The sequence below is a fragment of the Lepus europaeus genome, chromosome 8, assembly GCF_033115175.1.
Source record: "Lepus europaeus isolate LE1 chromosome 8, mLepTim1.pri, whole genome shotgun sequence".
NCBI lineage: Eukaryota > Metazoa > Chordata > Mammalia > Lagomorpha > Leporidae > Lepus > Lepus europaeus.
Window position 1 is genome coordinate 79,572,552 of NC_084834.1, and position 25,781 is coordinate 79,598,332.

The window sequence follows — 25,781 nt, forward strand, 5'->3', positions numbered from 1 at the left end:
GGTGAAGTCTGTTGAAATCTTTTTTAGTATATAGTAAATTGATCTTCTGTATATAAAGATAATTGAAAATGAATCTTGACAAAGAATGGTTTGGGAGAGGGAGTGGGAAATGGGATGGTTGTGGGTGCGAGGGAGGTTATGGGGGGAAAAAAACCTCTATAATCCAAAAGTTATACTTTGGAAATTTACATTTATTAAATAGTTAAAGAAATCGTATAAATATGATTATGTAAATGGAACTCCTATGAGCTTATAAAAATAAATGCTTACTATAAAATTAAAAAAAATAAAAAAATTAATATGAGGGTGCCCATGTCCTTGCATTTTTTACTTTGCTGTTGAGCATAATATAATAGAAAGATTATTTTAAAAATTGTGAGATAATTAATATAATATGAAGAATTATAATTGAAAGCAGTGGAATACATTTCATTTATTTAAATATTAGCATGTATTTTTCTTCTTCTTATTAACTTAAAGTGTTCACTTGATTACATTTCCTAGGCATGGGGACCATCTATTGTGTATTACTATGACTTTAGTGATTAGTACGTTGCCTGGAATGTGGGAAGTGCTCAATTAATAATTATTTAATGAAAACATGAAGGAACTAAAACATTTTCTGTATTTTTAAACAGTAATATCATTTTATATTTCATAGGGCTACAAGTTTTTTAAGCATAAAATATGTTCTATATTTGTTCAAAGGCAATAATATGTTGACATCTTAGCTTTTTAGTTAACTTTCAGGAAAATAATCTTTGAATCTGACGGTCCTTTATCATCTTCAGATACTTTACTACTACCTTTGTGCTTTCCTCTTATATTCCTTCCCATTTACAATTATGTACCAAAATATTAACTCAGTATTATATTATCCTAGTATACATCACTGTCATTTGATACACGTGGGGAAACTAAAAGATAATACTTGAAATCTTAATATGTTAGGGGAGTAGGAAGAGAAATATGTGAATGTTCTAAAGAGCTGAAGATTTGATTGCATTTTAATTTTTTTGTGGATATAATAGAGAGTTTAAATGTGAGAATTTTAAAGGATAATTTATTACTAAATAAATTGATGCTTTGAAATAGATTTAAAAAAGTCAATTTACCCAGGGACTTGACCATTGGAATTGCATGTAATTTGACTTTCTTCTGAAAATCAACTCAGTGGAAGCATGTCTGATAAATTAAGAATTTTAAGGTGTCAAAAACATTTATAATTAAAGAAGACAATGAGAAATTAGTATTTTATACTAATACATGCTAAATATATTTGTTATAATATAAAACTAGTAAATGTTTTTCTCAAAATGATTATGCAACCACATTATATCAGAGCATCCTGAAGCTAGAGATAATATCAAACGATCATTTTATTTCTTTACCCTATAAGTAGTAAAAAAGGATAACTAATTACATTGAATGGCTAGTCGAAATACAGGGACTTTGTTTTGTTTTGTCAATTCTTTGTTGTCATAGTAGCATATTTTGAGATTTAAAAATTTTTAATTTAAATGTTGAGATGGTGAGAAAAGTAAACTTTCCTAAACTGTAGATAATTCATCTCATATAATGCTAAATGATAGTTTACAAATGATTCTTATGACATGAAATTATTCAGTTTTTATTATTTTGTTATGTTCACGAACAAATGCTGACGTCATATGCATGTGTGTGTGTGTGTGTGTGTAAGTGAGCAAGAAGGAAAAAGCATAGATGACTTATAAAGCTTGAATTATGGGGACTGTGTCATTAGCAGTGATGGTAATCACAGAAGCTGCTCACTGTGATGGACAGAGGATGAGTTCAGTTTATAAAATTGAATTTTGAGAGAAATAACTAACAGATGGTTGGAATTGAAAATATAATTTGTAATACAAATTATGGCTAGAAATCCAAAGTTAGCAATCATCCTCTTGAAGGTGATAATTGAAGTGGTATGGTGGCTGTAGAAGAGAATAGCAAAGATCATTTAGAACAGATCTTTGAAGAGCACTTGAATTTTGGAAGTGAGACTGTGAGAGATTTTAATTTCTTTTTTTTTTATTTGTTTTATTCTCATTCTGTTACTTTATAATGAACATATAATGCAATTTTATAAGATAATAAAGTTGCAAGAAAATTTTCAACGGAAGAGAGAGTTTTAGAAAAGAATACGAATCAAGACCAAGGTTTTGTATTTGGTTGTTAAAGGTAGTGTGAGAGTAAATGTTTCAAATATTGTAAATATTGAGAGAACAGTTTGTCAGCAGGTGAATGTTAGATTCCATTAGAACGAGGTAAATGGGGCCGTTGAATGTACATTGATACTATTCTTTCCAGAACTTTGATGCTGAAGTAGAAAAATTGGAAGTACAAAAATTGGATAATAGATTCAGAGGATACCAGAACAGGGGATATTGTATTTTTGGAGGGATGCATATTCTTAGAAAAGCTGTAAGATGGAATGGAAGTTGAGGAACTGCAGAAATGTATAAGATGAGATAATTAATCTAGTAATGTCTGTCCATAAACATAATAAGGAAGAGGATCCAAGGAGTAAATAGCTGGTTTATATCGGAAGGGAAGAAAATTTCTCTTTATGAAAAGGAAGAATGAATGATGCAATAGATTAGGGGTTAGTAAAGTTTTCTGTGTGTGATCAGATAGTAAATAAATGCTTAGTTTCTGTGCCACTCTGTCTCTTTTACTACTACTCAACTCTGTTGTGGTACATTGAAAAAAGCCATAAATAATATGTAAATAAACAGTGTTCAGGTAAAATTTTGATTTACAAAAGCAGATAGTGGACTGTATTTGCTCACCTTAGAAGGAGAAATATTGAGGTGCATAGTGCATAGTAGATAGATTCAGATTCAGTAGTTTTATCGAGGTGGCAGGATTTTTTTTTTTTATCTAGGTGACAGGTTGTATTTTTTTTTTTTTTTGGTGACATGTAAAATAAAGTCCTCTCCACAGTGAAGTTAGGTACAGCTTGCAAGGTTGGTGAATTTGGTGTGGGATAGGCTGAATATTTTCATGACATTTCTTGGCTTTTCAAGTTCAGCTGACATACTGACTCCTACAATAGATGATGCATAAAAACTGGTTACAGGCTGTGATTCCTTGAACTTGTCTCAGAATGCTGTTTACTTACATTAAGCTCATTGCTCTTTTATCTTGTTTCCCAGGACCTCAGATTTCTGGCTTGCACGGCCTCTTAACTATTCCTCTTTTTGTTTCATTTAGATTTTGGTGTCCCTTTATGACTTTCATGTTTTCACATCTTTACAAAGCACATACTCTCTGATGCCTCAGAATCCTCTGGGTTTGACTAATCTAATTCTCTTCTTATAAGTGGAAAATTCCTACAAGTGTTAGAAAATGGGTTTAGTTTTTTCACATTATTTCTTGACATGTTAATCAATTTTCCCACGTTTTTCAAGTTTGCCTCAAAATATACTTTTTTTAAAATGTGGAAGTTAGTTTTTTTCTTTTTCTTTTTTTGATAGGCGGAGTTAGAGAGAGAGAGAAAAAGGTCTTTTTTTTTTTTTTTAAATTTTTGACAGGCAGAGTGGACAGTAGAGGGAGATAGAGAGAAAGGTCTTCCTTTTTGCCATTGGTTCACCCTCCAATGGCCGCCGTGGTAGGTGCGCTGCGGCCGGCGCACCGCGCTGATCTGATGGCAGGAGCTAGGTGGTTATCCTGTTCTCCCATGGGGTGCAGGGCCCAAGCACTTGGGCCATCCTCCACTGCACTCCCTGGCCACAGCAGAGAGCTGGTCTGGAAGAGGGGCAACCGGGACAGGATCGGTGCCCCGACCGGGACTAGAACCTGGTGTGCCGGCGCCGCAAGGCAGAGGATTAGCCTGTTAAGCCACGGCGCCGGCTAAAGTCTTTTTAGTTTGTTTTTTTCTTTTAAACTGCCTTATTGAGATTTAATTCACATATCATATAGTTGATACATTTGGCGTATATGGTTTGGTGGTTTAGTATACTTATGGAGTTATACAACCATCACTATGGTCAATTGTAGAATACTTAACTCACCACAATTAGCAATCATTCCTTTTGCTTGCCAACCTTCACAGCTATAGGCAATCAAGAATCTATTTTCTGTCTCTCAGATTTTTCTATTCTGGATATTTCATATATGTGGAATTATATGGTATTTACCCATTTGTGATGGCTTCTTTTACTTGGCATGGTGTTTTCTGTGTTATGACAGATATTAATACTTCATTTCTTTTTATGATTGGGCAATATTCCATTGTAGGGATATACTACATTTTGTTACTCCATTCATCAATTGAAGGATATTTAAATTGTTTCTACTTTTTGGAAACATAAGCACAATAATAATAATATGCTATCTAAAAGTGTAAGAGTAACAAGTGTAAGAATAAAGCTGTTATGAACATTTGTGCACAAGACTTTGTATAAAATTATATTTTCATTTGTCTTGGGTATGTGCCTAGTTGTGCAATTGCTGAGAAATATTGTAACTCTGTTTAATTTTTGGTGGAACTGATTTACAAAGCAGCTGTGCCATTTTATAATATGATCAGCCGTCTATGAAGGTTCTAGTTTTTCCACATCATTGCAACAATTGTTATGATTTGTCTCTTTGATTACAGTCATTCTCTGTAGGGTAGAATCTTTGTAGTTTTAATGTGCATTTCCTTAAGCAATAATGATGGTAAATATCTTCTCATCTGCTTATTGGCTATTTTTATGTTTTCTTTGAAGATGTTGTCAGATCCTTTGCCCATTTTTAAATTGGATTGTGTTTTTATTATTGAGGGTTTTTTTTTTTTTTGACAGGCAGAGTGGACAGTGAGAGAGAGAGACAGAGAGAAAGGTTTTCCTTTGCCATTGGTTCACCCTCCAATGGCCGCCATGGCCGGTGTGCTGCGGCTGGCGCACCGCGCTGATCCAAAGCCAGGAGCCAGGTGCATCTCCTGGTCTCCCATGTAGGTGCAGGGCCCAAGGACTTGGGCCATCCTCCACTGCACTCCCAGGCCACAGCAGAGAGCTGGCCTGGAAAAGGGGCAACCAGGACAGAATCCGGCACCCTCACTGGGACTAGAACCCGGTGTGCTGGTGCTGCAGGCAGAGGATTAGCCTATTGAGCCATGGCGCTGGCTCCATTATTGAGTTTTAAGAATTCTGTAAGTTTTATTTGTTTTCATTCAATTTATGATTAATTTAAGTAACATTTCTTTTATATAGATTTTTTAAAAAGATTTTTTTATTTATTTGAAAGTCAGAGTTATAGAAAGAAGTGGGGGAGAGACGCAGAGATCTTCCATCTGCTGGTTCACTCTCCAAATGGTCATACCACCTGTGATAGGTCTGGTTGAAGCCAGGAGCCAGGAAATCCACTGGGTCTCCCACACAGTGAGCAGGGACCCAAGCACCTGGGCCATCTTAAACTGCTCTCTCAGGTACAATAGCAGAGAGCTGAATGGGAAGCTGGATGGGACTTAAACCAATGCTCAGATGGGATGCTGGTATTACAGGCTTGGTGTCACACACTTTACCACAAAATAGGGTCAATATGTTGAATTTTAAAATGTGTTTGTCTTACAGTTAAACCAGAGCTCTTAGAAGACAAGAATTTGCATTTTGTTTTTTATTTTTAAGTTTGTATGCCTAAACTTAGTGGGGTGAATGACATATGTTTTTAATAATAAAATCACTTCAATAATAGTTTTTGAATGAATTTTTACAGATCTGAAAAGCGTGCAGTTTTAAAATTTGAAATCATAGCAAGAATTCTTAGATTTTCCTTTCCCTCCAATTTACCCTACTGCCTTTGCAGTATAAATTTTTTTTGTTATTTATATAAAGAGATCTGATTTCATGTATTTCATAGGTATAATTCTAAGAAGATAACCATTCACTCCCCATCCTTCTCCTTTTCTCCCTTTTTTTCTTTCATTAATGTTTGCAAAGACATATTCAACAAGTAAAAAATAGGAGGACCAGTGTTCCACAGCAGTATAAACAAGAGCTAAAAGTGAAGTCATATCATGTGATGTCCACTTCATTACTATACATTCTTTTGTATTGTACTTTAATCTCCACATATCAAAAAAACATGATATTTGACTTTTTGAGCTGGGTTATTTCAGTAAGTATAATGGTTTCCAGTTGTACCAATTTTGTTGAAAAGACAGGATTTCATTTCTGTTTATAGCTGAGTAGCATTCCATAGTGTATATATACAGTATTTTCTTTATCCAGCCATCAGTTGATGGAGATATGAATTTATTCCATATCTTAGCTATTGTGACTTGAGCTGCAATGAATATGGGAGTACAGGTAACTCTTTCATGTGCTGATTTCATTTCATTTGGATAAATATCCAGGAGTGGGATGTCTGGGACATATGGTAGGTCTGATTTCAGATCTCAGAGAAATCTTGATATTGTCATCCATAACAGTTGTACTAGTTTACATTCCTACCAACAGTGGATTAAGCAAGAAAAAGAATTCCCCCAAATCTTCACCAGCATATATTGTTTTTTTATTTTTGGATGATAGCCGTTCTGACTGGAATGAAGTGAAACTCATTGTGGTTTTGATTTTCATTTCCCTGATGGCCCGTCATTCTGAACAATTTTTCATGTGTCTGTTGGCCATTTAAATCTCATCCTTTGAAAATGCCTATCCAAGTCTTTTGCCCATTTCTTAACTGGATTGTGTGTTTTGTTGTTGAGTTTCTTGAGCTCTTTATAAATCCTGGATATTAATCCTTTGTCAGTTGCAAAGTTTGCAGACATTTTCTCCCATTCTGTGGGTTGCCTCTTCACTTTGCTGAGTGTTTCTTTTGCAGTTCAGAAGCTTCTCAATTTGATATAATCCCATTTGTCAATTTTGGCTTTGATTGCCTGTCCTTCTGGGGTCTTTTCCAAGAAATCTAGGCTTATGCCAATGTCTTGCAGGGTTTTCCCAATGTTCTCTTATAATTTGATGGTATCTGGTCGTAGATACAGATCTTTAATCCATTTTTGAGTTGATTTTTGTATAAGGTATAAGGTAGGGATATGATTCATATTTATGCACGTGGAAATCCAATTTCCCCAGCATCATTTGTTGAAGAAACTGCCCTTTCTCTAGGGATGTATTTTAGCTCCTTTGTCAAAGATTAGTTGGTTGTAGATGCATGGATTGATTTTTGGGATTTCTATTCTGTTTCATTGGTTTACATGTTTGTTTTTGTGCCAGTACCAGGCTGTTTTGATTATAATTTCCCTGTAGTATGTTTTATTTTTTAAAGATTTATTTATTTATTTGAAAGAGTTACACACAGAGAGAAGGAGAGGCAGAGAGAGAGAGACAGTGAGAGAGAGAGAGAAAGAGAGAGAGAAAGAAAGAAAGAAAGAAAGAGAAGTCTTTGATCTGCTGGTTCACTCCCCAATTGGCTGTGATAGCCAGAGCTGCACTGATCTGAAGCCAGGTGCCAGGAGCTTCTTTCAGGTCTCCCATGTGGGTGCAGGAGCCCAAGGACATGGGCAATCATTTGCTTTCCTAGGCCATAGTAGAGAGCTGGATCAGAGGTGGAGCAGTCGGGACTCTAACCTGCGCCCATAAGGGATACTGGCACTGGAGGCAATGGCTTTACCTGCTATGCCATCATGCTGGACCCTATCATATGTCTTGAAATCTGGTATTGTGATGCTTCCAGCTTTGCTTTTGATTTTTTTAAAAAGATTTTTTATTCATTTGAGAGGTTGAGTTAGAGAGAGAGGAAGAGACAGGTCTTCCTTCTACTGGTTCACTGCCCAAATGGCCACAACGGCCAGAGCTGAGCCAATCTGGAGCCAGTATCCAGGAGCCAGGAGCTTCTTCCAGGTCTCCTATGTGGGTGCAGGGGCTCAAGCACTTGGGCCGTCTTATACTACTTTTCCAGGCCACAAGCAGAGAGCTGTATCAGAAGAGGAGCAGCTGGTATATGAACTGGCACCTATATGGGATGCTGGTGCCGCAGGTAGAGGCTTAGTCTACTATGCCAAAGCATTAGCCTCTGTTTTGTTTTTTTCATATTGCTTTAGGTATTCGGAGTCTCTTATGTTTCCATATTAATGTTAGCATTGCTTTGTCTACATCTGAGAAAAATGTCATTGGTATTTTGATTGGGATCATATTGAATCTGTAAATTGCTGTGGGTAGCATGGACATTTTTATGATATTAATTTTCCCAATCCTTAAACATGGAAGATGTTCAGACTTTCCATTTTTTGTGTCTTCTTCTATTTTTTTCTTTAATGTTTTGTAATTTTCCTTGTAGAGATCTTTCAATTCCATGATTAAATTTATAACAAGGTTTTTAAAGTTTTTCTGTAGCTGTTATGAATAGTACTGATCATTCTTTCTCAGCCATGGAATTATTTGTTTATCCTAAGGATATTGATTTTTGTGTGTTGATTTTATTTCCTACAGCTTTACCTAACTCTCTTATGTGTTCCAATAGTCTCTTAGTGGAGTCTTTTGGTTCCATCATATATAGTAGTATGTCATCTGGAAACAGTGATAATTTCACTTCCTCCTTCCCAATTTGTACCTCTTTGATTTCTTTTTCTTACCTCATGGCTCTAGCTAAAACTCTAGGACTATGCTGAATAGCAGTGGTGAAAGTGGAATCCTTGTCTGGTTCTGGATCCTAGTTGAAATGCTTCAGGATTTTTCCTTATTCACTATGATGGTGGCTGTGGGTTTGTCATGTATTGCCTTTATTGTTTTGAGAAATGTTCCTTGTATACCTAATTTGTTTAAGGTTTTCATCATGAAAGAATGTTGTATTTTATCTAATGCTTTCTCTGCATCTACTTAGATAATCATATGGCTTTTATTCTTCAATTTGTTAATGTAATGGATTGCATATATTGATTTGTGTATGTTGAACCATCCCTGCATACATAGGGTAAATCCCACAAGGTCTGGGTGAATAATCATTCTTCTGTGTTGTTGAATAGATTAGCCTTTGCTTTGTTGGGTATTTTTGCATCCATGTTCATCAGGCATATTGGTGTATAGTTATCTTTGTTGTATCTTTTTCTGGTTTAGGAATTAAGGTGATATTGGCCTCATAGAAGGAGTTTGAGAGGATTCTGTCCCTTTCAGTTCTTTTGAATTGTCTGAGAATTGGACTGGATTTTCTTTAAAGGTTTGTTAAAGTTCAGCTGTAAAGCCAACAGGTCCTGGGCTTTTCTTTGTTGGGAGGGTCTTTATTACTGATTCAGTCTCCATCTTGGTTATTTGTCTGTTTAGGTTTCCTATGTCTTGTTAATCAATTTTGGTAGATTGTATGTGTCCAGAAATATATCCATTACTTCTAGGTTTTTGAATTTGTTGGCATATAGCTGTTTGTAGTAATTTCCTGATAATTCTTTTTATTTCTGTGATTTTCTTTTTAACATCTTCTTTTTCATCTCTGATTTTATTAATTTGGGTCTTCTTCCTACCCTTCCACACTTATTTTGGTTAGTTGGGACAATGATATATCAATTTTGTTTATTTTTTAAATAACTAGCTCTTTACTTCAGTGATCTTTTATATTTTTGTTTAAATTTTGTTTATTTCTTCTCTAATTTTAATGATTTATTTCTTCTTACTAATTTTGGATTTCATTTGTTCCTGGTTTTCTAGGTATTTGAGATGCCTTGTTAGATCAATAATTTGATACCTTTCTAATTTCTTGATGTAGGTACTAGTTAGTATAAACTTCCCTCTTAACATTGATTTTGCTGTATACCATAGGTTTTTTTTCCCCAAAGAAACCATTTATGTAAGGAATACAAATTCCATGCATTTCATAAATACAACTTTAGGGCTGGTGCTGTGGCTCACTTGACTAATCCTCCACCTGTGGCACCAGCACCTTGGGTTCTAGTCCCGGTTGGGGCACCAGATTCTGTCCCGGTTGCTCCTCTTCCAGTCCAGCTCTCTGCTGTGGCCCGGGAAGGCAGTGGAGGATGGCCAAAGTGCTTGGGCCCTGAACCCGCATGGGAGACCAGAAGGAAGCACCTGGCTGCTGGCATCAGATTGGCACATCGTGCTGGTCACAGTGCCCCGGCCACAGTGCCCTGGCCGTAGCGGCCATTTGGGGCGTGAACCAGTGGAAAAGGAAGACCTTTCTCTGTCTCTGTCTCTCTCTCTCTCTCTCACTGTCTAACTTTACCTGTCAAAAAAAAAAAATAAATACAACTTTAGGAGCATAGTGATTCTTCACATCATACTCACCCTCCCCCACACACTCCCACCCTTCTTCCTCCTCCCTTTTCTATTCTCAGTCTTATTTTTTTTTCCCAAGATCTATTTTCAATTAACTTTATACACAGAATATTAACTCTATACTAAGTAAAGATTCAACAAATTGTGTGAAAATAAAAACTGTTCCTCAACAGTTGAGACAAGGGCTGTTCAAAGGCATTGCATCTCAAAGTTGATTTCATTTCCTTTTTTTTTAAACATTTTTTTATAAACATAATTAATTTTAAAGAAGAACCCAGGAATGATATGTCTTTTGTGAGCACTTAGATATAATTATAACTTATGAGACATAAGAATATCCTCTACTTATTACACTAAAACGATGAAAATCTTTGAGAACAAGTTTTACTATTAATTCTCATAATACAATTCTTTGAGGACATAGGTCCTGCATGGGAAGTTAGTGCACATTGACTCCTGTTATTAATTTAAAAATAAACACTCTTATGTATGATGTCAGTGATCACCTGAGACTCTTGACTTGAGCTGCCTTGGCTATAGAAGCCTTTTGAATCTACAGATTCCTTCAGTATTTAGATAAGGCCATAAGCAAAGTGAAAGTTCTCTCCTCCCTTCAGAGAAAAGTACCTCCTTCTTTGATGACCACTTCTTTCCAATGGTATCTCACCCACAGAAGTCCTTCAAGTAGGACATTTTTTGCCACATTATCTTGGCTTTCTATGCCTGAAATGCTCTCATGGGCTTTTCAGCCAAACCAGCATGCCTTAAGGGCTGATTCTGAGCTCAGAGTGCTACTTAAAGCAATTGTCATTCTATGGACTGCTGTATGGACTGCTTCCTATTTTGGAGCATTTCTTCCTTTTTAATTCTATTGTTATTACCAAACACTTAATCCTATTTATATGATCACTTTAACACTTTATCCTATCCATACGATCACTTTACACTTGAAATGCTATTTTTTACCATCCAGCTTAAGGGAATTTATGGCCCTATGGTAAATTTTTAAACTTTACACTTAGAAGTAAATCTGTAGAAATGTATGTAGAACTATAGCTTTATAGTTACAAACTTCAGGAACATGGTGATTCTTCCCACCATGCCTGCCCTCCCACCCGTACTCCCATCCCCCTTCCTCTACCTCTTTTATTCCCACTCTTATTTTTACTAAGATCTATTTTCAATTAATTTTATATACGTAGATTAATTCTATGTTAAGTAAAGGGTTCAACAAATTGTATGAAAAAAAAAAACTCTTCCTTAACAGTCAAGACAAGGGCTGTTCAAAGTCATTGCTCCTCATAATGTCAATTTCACTTCTACAAATTGCCTTTTATGTGCTTTATTAGTTATCACAGGCCAAGGTATTTTTCTTTTTTAGACTGGCTTATTTCACTAAATATGATATTTTCTAGATTCATCTATCTTTTTTTTTTTTTTGCAAATGACTGAGTTTCTTTCTTTCTTTTCTTAACCACTGTGTACTATTCCATGGTGTACATATCCCATAATTTCTTTATCCAAAGTTCAATTGGTGGGCATTTGGGTTTATTCCATGTCTTAGCTATTGTCCATAGCTTTTATATGTCGTGTTGTCATGTTGATTCTCCTCTAGGAATTTTTTGATTTCCTTTTTTATTTCTTCTGTGATCCACTATTCATTCAGGACCATGTTGTTTAGTCTCCATGTGTTTGCATATTTTCCAGAATTTCTTAAGTTGCATATTTCCAGCTTCAGTCCATTGTGATCAGAAAACATGTATGGAATGATTTTAATTTTTTTTTTTAATTTGCTGAGACTTGCTTTATGGCCTAAAGTATAGTCTACTCTACAGAAAGTTCCATACACTGAAGAAAAGAATGTATATTCTGCAGCTGCGGTATAAAATGCTCTGTAAGTAAAAATTGGGTCCATTTGGCACATAGTATAGATTTGCTCTGTTGTTTCTTTGTTGATTTTTTTTTTTGTCTAGTTGATCTGTCCATTGATGAAAGTGGGGTGCTGAAGTCCCCCATTATTACTGTATTTGAGTCTCTGTCTCCCTTTAAATTCATTAACCTTTTTTTAATTGCCAGACACCTTGGGATTTGTATCATATACATTTGCTAGTCACATTTTCCTGTTCAATTGATCCCTTGATTATTATAAAATGCCTTTCTTTGTCTCAACCAGTTTTGTGTTAAAATCTATTTTGTTAGCTCATTTTTGCTTTCTATTAGCATGGAATATATTTTCCTGTCCTTCCACTTCAATTATTTTGTTGATGATATGTGTTTCTTGTAGGCGGTAAATAGACAGGTCTTGTTTTTTAATCCATTAAGTCAGTATGTATCTTTTAATTGGAAAATTTAAGCCATTTACATTGAAGGTTAATTATGATAAGTAATGACATGGTCCTGCCATTTTTCCCTAAATATTCCTATTATTTTCTTTGGATTTCCTTTGTACTTTTATTAGGAATTTTCCTGCCTTTATATTCTTTCATAATGCTAACTGTCATTTCTGCTTCTCTGTGTAGCATGTCCTTAATTATCATTTGTAAAGATAGATGAGTTTTAACAATTCTTTCATTATCTGTTAGATTTGAAAGGTCTTTATTTTATCTTTTTATAAATGAGCACATTTTTAGGTAGTAGGAACCATATTCTATTATTTTAAATGAGAAAATATTATATCTCACGCAAATAAAATTCTAGATTGGTTTTGATTTCTGAAATAAAACAGTCATACATCTACATAACAATGGTCATGAATTTCTGCGAGGTATTTATAAAAAGCTGTTACTTAATTTTTTAAAAAAATATTTTGAGCACATTAAAGTATGTTCATGTGCAGTCATCAATGATATTAGTCTGTGATACATACTACTTTTTAATTTGTAAAAACTGTATTCTGTAATGTAAAATATATACACATATATATAATATATATTATATATATAATTCCATTTACAAAAAACTCTAGAAAATATTTCTAATCTATAATAAAAACTAAAAGTAAATTGGATTTTTCCTGTGGCCTGAGTGGAAGGGTTGTGTGAAAAGTGGTACAAGTAACCTTTTTGGGTAATGAAAATATTTTATATCTTGATTACTGTGATGAAGATAGCAGACATGGAACGGACAAACACTTGTTTTATTGGTTGTGATTATATTATAGTATATCTAAACTTTCTGGTTATATATAGCTTACTAGAATGTAGGTGGTTAGAGGACATGAATTTTTGTTTTTTGTTTGCTGTGGTATTACCATTTCATAGAACATTTATTCTGTGCTTACCATATGCTATACTTGAAGTATTAATTGATAATTTGATAAGCATTTGAATTAAATAAACATTGCTTTTTGTTTTAAAAATTTATTAATGTATTTGAAAGACAAAAGCAAGATCAAAAGAGCAAGAGAAATCTTCCATCTGATGGTTTATTCCTCAAATAGCTTCAACAGTAGGGCTCTTAAGCTGAAGCCAGGATACAAGAACTCCATCTGGGTATCCCACATGGGTGGCAGGGCTGCCATCCTAGGTACATTAGCAGGAAACTGGATCAGAAGTAGAGCAGGTGGGACTTGAACTTGCAGTCTAGTATGGCTCAGTGTCACAAGAGACAGATTAACTTGCTGTTCCACAACTCCAGACTTTAAACATTGCTTTTCATATCCTTTTTTATTTTTTAAAAGATCTGTTTATTTAAGAGGCAGAGTTACAGGCAGAGAGAGACAGAGAGAAAGGTCTTCCATCTGCTGGTTCATTCCCCAAATGGCCTCAATGGCTGGAGCTGAGCACATCTGATGCCAGGAGCCAGGAGCTGCTTCTGTGTCTCCCACATGTTTGCAGGTGTCCAAGAACTTGGGCCATCTTCCACTGCTTTCTGAGGCCATAGCAGAGAGCTGGATTGGAAGAGGAGCAGCTGGATTATGAACTGGCACCCATTTGGGATGCCAAAACTTTAGGCGGAGGCTTAACTTACCACACTATAGCACTGGCCTATATAACCTCTTTAAACTTGGAATCTCAGATATTTTCCCTGTTGTGATAGTATTGTATTAGTGCATATTTTCTAGGTATTTCTGTGAATAAAATTCTTCAGCTCCACATAAAGTCTTACTTGTCTTCTGCATGCTATCAATGTGGTATTTATATAAATTATTTGGAAACGAATTTTTCTGAAATACCTGAATACTCATTTAATAGTGAATTCTAAAGTAAGCTTTTCACAAGGGTCTACAGGGGTCCAAATTTATAGAAGATTTCCTGTTTGTTTTTTAGGTTTTCACTGTTCAAGAACCATTATTGCATGTTTGACGTTTCTGAGACAGAAATAAGTAATGATTTGAAAGAAGGCTAATGGGAATTCAGTGAGGGAAGAAAAGTGAATGAGATGATGTTGGGGAGGTACAACAAGCTGAAGTAGGCAGGGCCTAAGAGACTTTGGAAAGATGTTTTGATTTTACTCTTAGGGCAATTAAGGGTTTTTACAGAGGTTAGTAACATGGTCTTTCTACTGTAGGGACACTAAATTGGAGAGAGCAAGAGAGGAAGATCATGGAAATAATTGCAATAGAGATGGAACAGAATTATTCAGGGTACAGTTTGGATGTGATGTGACAGAAAGGCTTTTACCATTCTAAGTACTTTGTGCTTTACTGTACTGGCAAAAGGGAGTCAATGAAAGGTTTATCAATGGAGTGACAGTGGCATGATTATAGTTGTTATTTGGGAAATGTTTGACAACATTAAGGATGGACATGCACAGGAGAGAGATGGGGAAAAGGGAGACCAAGCACAAATTAATAGCCCTGATAAGAAATGATAGCTCTGTGTCTGTGGACATAGTTTTCTGCTTTGCTGTGTAAGATAAATCAGATTTAGAGGCCTCCATTTGTGTAATGGTTACAAACCAAGTACTGGGACTAATAGAGATTGAGCTTGGCTTGAGTGCTAGGGTAAGGTGAGTGTACCTTCACATAGAGAGTAGGTTCAAAGTAAAGGGTAGGAGGTTGAATCTGAAGAAATTCCTTGAGGCACTAGAGTAGAACATAGTTGCAGGGGGTTTGTATTTGGTTCCAGGGATTTCATTGGTAGGTAGCAAGTGTACTGATTAAAATGACTCAACTATATTTATAATTTTCTCATCATCTTGTTTCTTCTTGTTTGACAGAACCTGTTACTTCTTAATGCTTGACTGTTTCTCTTGGTAATAGTTTTTAGAACATACTGTGCTTAAATGCTTACCATCACTTCTATTGAACTGAACTATTTATTTGCCATGATCCTGCTTTTCAGATCTTGAGCCAGAATAATTAATAACTTTTCTTTTTTCCTGTGATCAATCGATGAAGTTCAAGTTAAAATTTTTTTTTTGAGCAAGTGAGGAGGGGAGAGAAAATATACCATCTTCTGGTTTATTCTCCAAATGATCATAACTGCACAGCTGAGACTAGAGCCCAAATCTTGGACACAATCTGAGTCTCTGCCATTGCCTGCTCCCTCCTGTGGTCTTCATTGGTAGAATGCTGAAATCAAGAGCTTGAGTCAGGGAATGAAATGCAGGCACTCAAATATATGACATGGGCATCGTAGTCAGTGCCTTAACCTGTAGGACATATGCCCACATTCAAAGCTCATGTCTTGGTTTCTATTCAGCCTCTCATTAGTGGGTGTGCATTGGAAGAATTTGTGGCAATCTGACCATCCTAAAATCTGAAATGTTTTTATTTTCTTCTAGTGATTTATTTTTAAATTGATTTGAAAGGCAGAGTTAGAGAGAGGGAGCGATGGAGGAGGAGGAGGAGGAGAGAGGAGGAGAGAGAAGGGAAATGGGGAGGAGGAGAGATGTTGCTATCTCCTATCTCTCCCTATCTGTAATGCTGCCTTTCAAACAAACAAACAAACAAACAAATAAATAAATCTTTTAAAAATCATTGAGGTTATGGAAATTTTTTATTTTTCTTAAGAAATCTTTTATTTAATGAGTATAAATTTCATGAGTACATCTTTAGGAATACACTGATTATTCCCACCATACCTGCCCTCTCATATTCCCTGCCACTTCCTCCTCTCTCCTATTCCCAGTTTCATTCTCCATTAAGATTCATTTTCAATTAAATTTATACACAGAAGACCAACTCTATACGAAGTAAAGATTTCAGCTATTTGCACACACACACACACACAGAATATAAAAGACTATTTGAGAACAAGTTTTACAGTTTAATCTCATAGTATGACTGCATGGGGAGTAAGTGCACAGTGACTCCTGCTATTAATTTAATAATTAACACTTTTTGTATGACATCAGTGGTCACCTGAGGCTCCTGACATGAGCTGCCAGGGCTATGGAAACCTTTTGAGCCCACTATCTCTGTCAGTACAGTATTTGGACAAGACCATAAGCAAAGTGGAATTTCTCTCCTCCCTTCAGAGAAAAGTACATCCTTCTTTGATGACCCTTTCTTTCCATTGGGGTCTCATTCACAGAGATCCTTCAAATAGGATTTTTTTCCACAGTGTCTTGGCTTTCCATGCCTGGAATGCTCTCATGGGCTTCTCAGACAGACTAGCATGCCTTAAGGGCTAATTCTGAGGTGAGGGTGCTACTTAAAGTGATTGTCATTCTTTTTGTCTGCTGTGTGGACTGCTTCCCATGTTGGAACATTCTCTCCTTTTTATTTCTATCTATTATTATTAGCAGGCACTTGATATTATTTATATGATCTCTTTAACATTTAATTTTATCTATATAATCACTTTAAAACTTAATATGATCACTTTAATATTTAAGATGACATTTTTACTACTCAGCTTAATGGGATTTGAGGTTCTGTGGGAAGTTTTTAAACTACGCTTAAAAGTAAAGTCCGTAGGCATGTATACAGAACTATAGAACTTTACATTTACAAACTTCCTCCTTCCTCTCTTATTCCCACTCTTATTTTTTCTGAATTCTATTTTTCAATTAACTTTATACACGTATGATTAATTCTGTATTAGATAAAAGTTCAATCAATAGCCGGTGCCGCGGCTCACTAGGCTAATCCTCCGCCTTGTGGCGCCGGCACACTGGGTTCTAGTCCTGGTCGGGGCACCGATTCTGTCCCGGTTGCCCCTCTTCCAGGCCAGCTCTCTGCTGTGGCCCGGGAGTGCAGTGGAGGATGGCCCAAGTGCTTGGGCCCTGCACCCCATGGGAGACCAGGAGAAGCACCTGGCTCCTGGCTTCGGATCAGCGCGGTGCGCCGGCCACAGCGCGCCTACCACAGCGGCCATTGGAGGGTGAACCAACGGCAAAAGGAAGACCTTTCTCTCTGTCTCTCTCTCTCACTGTCCACTCTGCCTGTCAAAAAAAAAAAAAAACAAAACAAAACAAACAAACAAAAAATTTCAACCAATGGTATAAAGAAAGAAAAGAAAAAATAGAACTGTTCCTCAACAGTCACAACAAGGGCTGTTCAATTGCTTTTTTTTGACAGGCAGAGTTAGAGAGAGAGACAGAGAGAAAGGACTTCCCTCTGTTGGTTCACCCCCCAAATGGCTGCTATGGCCAGCGTGCTGCGTTGATCCAAAGCCAAGAGCCAGGTTTCTCGTCTTGATCTCCCATGCAGGTGCAGGGCCCAAGGACTTGGGCCATCCTCCACTGCCCTCCTGGGCCATAGCAGAGAGCTGGCCTGAGAGGGGCAACTGCGGCAGAATCCGGCGCCCTGCCTGGGACTAGAACCCAGAGTGCCGGAGCTGCAGGTGGAGGATTAGCCTAGTGAGCTGTGGCGCTGGCCTGTTCAATTCTTTTTCAAATTGTCAGTTTCACTTTTTTAGGTTTTCTTTTAGGTACTCTGTTAGTTTTCACAGGTCATATGGTATTTGTCCCTTTGGGACTGGCTTATTTCACTAAGTATAACGTTTTCTAGATTCATCCATTTTGTTGCAAATGGCTGGATTTCTTTTTTTTTGTTGTTGTTTTTTACCGCTGTGTAGTATTCCATGGAGTATACATCCAATTATTTTTTTATCCAGTCTTCAGTTGATGGGCACTTAGGTTGATTCCATGTTTTAGCTATTGTAAATTGAGCTGCAATAAACATGGGGGTGCAGATAAATCTTTTATTTGCTGATTTCATTTGCCTTGGGTAGACTCCCAGTAGTGGGATGGCTGGGTCATATGGTTGGACTATATTCAGATTTCTGAGGTATCTCCATACTATCTTCCATAGTGGTTTTACCAGTTTACCTTCCCACCAACAGTGGAGTAGGGTACCTTATTTTCCACATCCTCGCGAGCATTTGTTCTTAGTTTATTTCTGTATGAAAGCCATTCTAACTGGGGTGGGGTGAAACCTCATTGTGGTTTTGATTTGCATTTCCCTAATGACTAGTGATCCTGAGCATTTTTTCATGTATCTGTTGGCCATTTAGATTTCCTCCTTTGAAAAATATCTTTTTAAGTCCTTTGCCCATTTCTTAACTAGGTTATTTATTTTGTTGTTGTGGCATTTCTTGATCTCTTTGTATATTCTATGCCAATGTTTTGCATGGCCCCTGAGATGTTCTCAAATAATTTGATGGTATCCCATCATAGATTTAGGTTTTTCATGCATTTTGAGTGGTTTTTGCATAAAGTGTAAGGTAGGGGTCTTGCTTCATATTTCTGCATGTAGAGATCCAGTTTTCCCAGCACCATTTGTTATAGAGACTGTCCTTGCTCCAGGGATTGATTTTAGCTCCTTTGTCAAAGATAAGTTAATTGTGGATCCTTGGATTGGTTTCTGGAGTTTTTATTCTGGGCCACTGGTCTACCTATCTTTTTTTTAGGTCAGTACCAGGCTGTTTTGATTATCACTACCTTGTAATAAGTCTTAAAATCTGGTATTGCTCTGCCTCTAGCTTTGTTTTTGTTCTATAATATTGCTTTAGCTATTCAGGGTTTCCTTTGTTTTCATATGAATTTCAGCATCATTTTTTTCTAGATCTGAGAAGGATATCCTTGGTATTTTTCTTGGAATTGCATTGATTCTGTGAATTGCTTTTGGTAGTATGGACATTTTGGTGAGGTTGATTCTTCTAGTCCATGAACATGGAAGATTTTTCCTAAATGAAAATTTCTGCAGCTCTTCTATATTCTAAAACAAGTGTCTTTCTATCATGAGTTCCAGAAAGGTATACTTTCCTGGATCTGCAAACTCATCAGGTACTCTGTTACCCTAATTAAACTATAGGGATAATAAAACAAAATATCTGATCTTTCTCCTCCTACCATTGGGGCCCTAATCCATCTTTAAATTAATTTTATTAACTTCTTAGAAAATAAATAGCAAACAATTTTGTTCCTGTTGATGCTTATCTCTAGGAATGTCATTACCAAGACAAAATTCATGATCGCTAACTCTCTTTGTCCCACTCTCCCTTTTCACGAACAATATTTGCATATATTAATGGTGTGCATAATGTTTTTTGTTTTTGTTTTTGATAGGCAGAGTTAGACAGTGAGAGAGAGAGAGAGAGAGACAGAGAGAAAGGTCTTCCTTTTCTGTTGGTTCATCCCCCAAGTGGCCGCTACGGCCAGGGCGCTGCGCCAATCCGAAGCTAGGAGCCAGGTGCTTCTTCCTGGTCTCCCATGCGGGTGTGGGGCCCAAGCACTTGGACCATCCTCTACTGCCTTCCCGGGCCACAGCAGAGAGCTGGATTGGAAGAGGAGCAACCAGGACGGAATCTGGTGCCCCAACCGGGACTAGAACCCAGGATTAGCCAAGTGAGCGGTGGCACCAGCCCATAATTTTTTTTTTTAAAGATTTTATTTATTTACTTGAGAGGTAGAGTTACAGACAGTGAGAGTTAGAGGAGACAGACAGAAAAAATTCCATCTGCTGGTTTACTCCCCAAATGACTGCAATGGCCAGAGCTGTTCTGATCTGAAGCCAGGAGCCAGGAGCCTCCTCTGGGTCTCCCACTTGGGTGCATGGGCCTAAGCACTTGGGCCACCTTCCACTGCTTTCCCAGGCCATAGCAGAGAGCTGGATCGGAAGAGGAGCAGCCGGGACTAGAACTGGCACTGATTTGGGATGCTGGCACTGCAGGTGGAGGATTAACCTGTTAACATTGCACCAGCCCCATATATAATGTTTTTAATATATGTTTTGGAATTGCTGAATCAAGCTAAATAGCATACACATTGCCTCATATACTTTTGTGATTAGAATACTCAAAATTTGGGGCTGGTGCTGTGGTTCAGCGGGTTAACACTCTGGCCTCACCTTTGTGGGATACCCAGAAGATTCTCCTGGCTCCTGGCTTTGGATCGGTGCAGCTCTGGCCATTGCAGCCATTTGGGGAGTGAACCAGCAGATAGAAGATCTCTCTCTCTCTCTCTCTCTCTCTCTCTCTCTCTCTGCTTTTCCTCTCTCTGTGTAACTGACTTTCAAATAAAAAAATTTAAAAAATGGTGTATAAAAAATACTCAAAATTTATTCTCTGAACTGTTTTCAAATGATATGTTAACTGTATTCACCATGCTGTGTAACACATCTTTTGAACTTATTCCTCCTAATTGAAGTTTTGTATTCTTTGTCCAACAACTCCTTATCTACCCCTCCCCACACTAGGCTCTGATGACTGCCTTGTTGCTCTCTGCTTCTATGATTTTGACTTTTTTTTTAAGATTTTACATATAAGTAAGGTCACATATTTGTCTCTCAGTACTTGGCTTGTTCCACGTTCATCCATATTGTTGCAAATGACAAAATTTCCTTTCAATCTGATCTTAATTAACTAGACTCCCACATACATCAGGATGTACTTTTTTTTTTTTTTAAGATTTATTTATTTATTTGAAAGGCAGAGTTACACAGAGAGAGGAGAGGCAGAGAGAGAGAGAGAGGTCTTCCATCCACTGGTTCACTCCGCAGATGGCCGCAATGGCTGGAGCTGTGCCAGTCCAAAGCCAGGAGCTAGGAGTGTCTTCCCGATTTCCCATGCAGGTGCAGGGGCCCAAGGACCTGGGCCATCTCCTGCTGCCTTCCCAGGCCATAGCAGAGAGCTAGATTGGAAGAGGAGCAGCTGGGGCTCGAACTGGTACCCAGATGCGATGCTGGCACTGCATATGGCGGCTCCACCCGCTATGCCACAGCTCCAGTCCCAGGATGTACTTTCATTCCTGGTGAACCCTTGATTTTTATGGACGTCTTCTATCACTGAGAGATCACTAAGCCTATGTTTTACCTAAGTAAAGGAAGAAGGCAGAGGTTGGTGGTACAAGTTGTCAGATATCAGGAGCCCCTGAAAATATTGTGTAGCAAGAGCCAAGGTAAGTCTAGGTAGTCCATTTAAAGCAGCTAAGGACCAGAAAGATTTTTTTGTTGGGAATAGGTTGCTCTCTTGTGTTCTGATATTCTAGTGCCTTAACCAATGTTTCTTGTATCATGCCTTCTCTACATTTTTTGTACTTAAGCCACTTACAACTCTGTCTTTTAAATTACAGTCTAAAGCTATCATTAAATTTTTAGTAGAAACTCTACAGTGTTCTGATTTTCATATTTTAGAAGAATTACATGAGGCCTGGAGTACTAAAACATTTTTAGGTTGGGGATACAATATGAGCAAATAGTTGAATGACAGTATACTTTGGAGAACATGTTTTTTTCCCTTTAGTGTGCTTGGGAGTCTTTGAAGATACCATATCTGGATGTCCATGTCTCTTTAAAGACCTGGAAAATTTCCTTTTTGCCTTTTTTCTTCTCTTTTCCTTCAGGAATCCCTATAATACAAATATGTGTTCTATCTCATATCAAATGTAGATATTGAAAGTAACATACTTTTCCTGAGCTTTATTGTTTATAAAATGGGATTTATGATAATTCCTACTTTGTAGAGTGGTGGAAGAAATAAGACAGTAAATGTAAAAATATTTATTTCATTTAAGGCATAATATGTGTATTAATTGTTGATGCTTGAAAAAATACATATATATTTTTCTAAAGTTAGTACCCTAAGATAATATGAGTGACAGAAGCAGCCATAAATAATTCATCTTTGAACACTGTTTTGAAGACAAAGTTGTGCTGTATGTGAATAAAACTGCCTTTATGTGAATAAAACTGCCTTTATGTGAATAAAACTAGTATTTTTTGTATTTTATAGTGTGATTATTGAATTTGCTTAATTTTAAATGGAGTAGTCTAATTAAAAATTTCATATTGGTTTTTTTGTACTGGATATTTTAGATTTAGTAGCTGAAAGGAACACTCTTTTTCCCTAAAAATAGGAAGACTGTGTATGTGTGTATATATGTATGTAATTATATGTGTATGCATATGTTCATGTGAATTGTGATTGTTAATGATTGCCAGGTAACCTCAGTGAAGTTCAGTTATGGTTACCTACTAATTTTCTATAGGAATTGTCCACTTATGACTGAAGCAACAACAAGTTATGTTAAATATTTATATAGAAAGTAAAATTAGTAACAATGTAGTTTATAAAGAAGCTCCCTTTAAAATGAATTAAGAATTATTTTACATCAAACTGTATTTTTCATAGTTTTACATATACATTAAATGTGCATATATTTTTTAAAAGTTGTATGTTTTTACTTTTAGGTTGTGTATATTTAATTTTTACATGTACTAATTTTTCTAAGACCCAATTTCAATGCTATTATATATTCTTTAAGAGCTTATATATAATGTAATGCAGATTCTGTGAAAAAACAACTTGGGTCTTACAACATCTTTCAGAAAGCAAGATGAACATTCCTATAAATTCTTTAGAGTTTATATAAATATTTCATAAATTGACCTCTAGATGTGAATATTCTTTTTGGAATTTGGAGTAAAATAATTTTATTTAAAAGAAAAGGTTGACATTGTTAAAAGTAACATTTTAGATCAATTGGTATTATGAAATTATATCTAAATTTGCCTAAATAGTTTTATGACTAGAGAAATATCACTTTTCATGTTGCATATATATATATTATATTACTGTATCACAATATGGAGTTGCTATTTTGTGAGCCAGTCAGTAAAGAATTTATCAAGAAATAATTTCTTGAAAGTGCCAGCATGGTTGTTTTAAAAGAGTGAATCTAATAAATAATAGTACTATTTTCTAGGAATTGATAAAGACAAGTAGTAAGGAGTTGAGTACATAAGAAAGTGAAAGCAGTGCCTTAGTAAGACTAATGAGTGCCTAAAATACTCATCTTTGGCTTTTCAAACTAAACCTTTTAGATCATCACTCAGTCAAGAGTGGCAGGTATTGACCATTAGGTGGATTCATTAACACCCCACAGCCTGCGTGTACAGGATGACCCACATCTGTCTTCATTAGAAGTGTTATAGTTGCCGGTAGTGAACAGATGGGTCATTATTGCCAACACTGCCCTCTGGGCCTACCTGGAGGACATTCAAAGTCATCTCATTCAGAACACAGATCTATGCTTCCCTACTATGGTGTGAGAAAAATATTGAGTAATTATGATATATTAAGATAGAGTTTTACTAATAGAGTGCTCATGTGGATTCATATTTGTAAACAGTTCATGCAAAGGTACTATTTTGAAGGAGAGGGAAACAATCTAAATGTATATTTATAATGTGACCATTGTGAACATCTGAAAAAGCTAGAATACTTTAATTGTAAATTAGGCATAGTTGGATCATAAATTTTCATTCAGATTATTTGAATTGAAAGATTTTAGTAGAAACAAAATATGTGATAAGTATGGTTATTTTTGATGATACTTCTATATCATAAATACTATGTATTTCAAGTTTTCCTTTTAATTTTTCTGATTGGCTTTAAATAGTACTATACCTAATAATATGAGGGTACTTCATAAAATAAGTTGAGGAATGGGTTTAAAAGATAAGATTATTTTGTTGTAAATAAACCTTGGAACTAATGCATTATTTTTCCTAATGTTTATTTTCCATCAACTTTTTGAAGACCCCTTACTTATATGTTAAATTCCAAGTTTAAGATTTTAAAATCTTTGTGATTTGTGTCCATAAGCAGTCTGATTTAAACAAATTCATGTTTCTAGTCTGAAATTATAAGACTCTATAGACAGTATAACATTGAATTATATCATTAAAGAAGAGTTATTTCCTTCAGTAGTAGCAAGCACTTTTCTAAGAGCAGATTAATTACATTCATTGTGTAACATTGAAACTGTAATGATGGCAAGAAATTGACTGCACATTTATCTTTGCACTCCTGCTTCTCTCTTTATTTCTACTGAGAGGCTTTTTGTTGGTTAGTTTTCAGAGTCACCACAAGTGCAGTGCACCTTGTTATACTTAGAAATCATGAAAACTATTTTATCAAATGGCATTCTTTGTATAATGTTGTATGACAGTTTTAAATCTAGTTTTCTTTGTTTAGAAACCTGGAGGCTAGACTTCTGAGGAAATGCAGAACCTTGAAATTCTAGTAATTTATTGGTTTGTTAGATCAGCTCACTAGTGGTGAATTTATTTTCTTTCATGTTAACTTTCCAAGAGAAATACATTATGAGGACTTCCAAATTATAATAGCAACAACAAAAGGCCAGATTTCCCTTTATAACATTCTTAGGTGAAAATAAACTTTGCTTAACGAGTTTGATAAGGATGTAGTAGAAGCACAGTGCTCTGCTTTTTATGTAATGTATGCGTTTTCTTTATGATCTTTTTTTTTGATAATGGAGAGAGAAATATTTTTAAGGATAATATTTCTGATAATCTAGTTCTGTGCTTGAGATAAGATTTATTTTATTTTGGTATAAGTGTCCTTTTATGTCTTCCAGGTTATCTAAGGAGCAAAGAGAATACAGGAATTAAGAATATGTTGTGGGGAATTTGTATAATATATTTATTCAATCATAATGATTCTCACAGAAAGAGCTGAAAATGAGAAAAGATCACATCAATAGCACAGTAATATTTAATCTTGTGAGAACAGAACTTTTCTAAGATTTATTCGAGAGAGTTACAGAGAGGGAGGGGGAGAGAGAGAAAAGGAGAATCTTCCATCTACTGGTTCATTCCCCAGATGGACGCAATGGTCAGGGTTGGTGGGTCAGGCTGAAAACAGAAGCCAGGAGCTTCATCCAGCTTTCCCACATGGTTAGCACAAGCACGTGGATCTCCCCTGCTGGTTTTCCAGGCCATTAGCAGGGAACTGGATCGGAAATGGAGGAGCTGGGACATGAAGTGTGGCCCTTATGGAATACCTGAATTGCAGACTGTGCCTTACCCTTCTGTGCTATGATGCCAGCCTGGAAAGCAGAACTTTTAATAAACTTATCTTTTAATTCATTTTTCCACAAACTTAAAAAAGATTTATATTCATATATTTGAATGGCAGGGTGACACACACACAGAGGGCAAGATAGAGGTACAGAGAAAATTGTTCTTCTACTCATTGGTTCACTCCCCAAATTCCTGCAACAGCCAGGGCTAAGCCAGGCTGAAATGAGGAGGTAGGAACTGTATCTGGGTCACCCACATGGGTGGCAGGAACCTAAGTACTTGGGCCATCAGCTACAGCTTCCTAGGTATATTAGCAGAAAGCTGGACTGGAAGCTTGAAGT

The 25,781-nt window shown here is 36.2% G+C and overlaps 1 protein-coding gene across 1 annotated transcript in view; it reads left to right on the forward strand.

Moving 5' to 3' along the window:
* The window catches only part of STPG2 (sperm tail PG-rich repeat containing 2), a 574,923-nt gene that overhangs the window by 45,449 nt on the left and 503,693 nt on the right, over positions 1–25,781 (forward strand). The window lies entirely within an intron of this gene.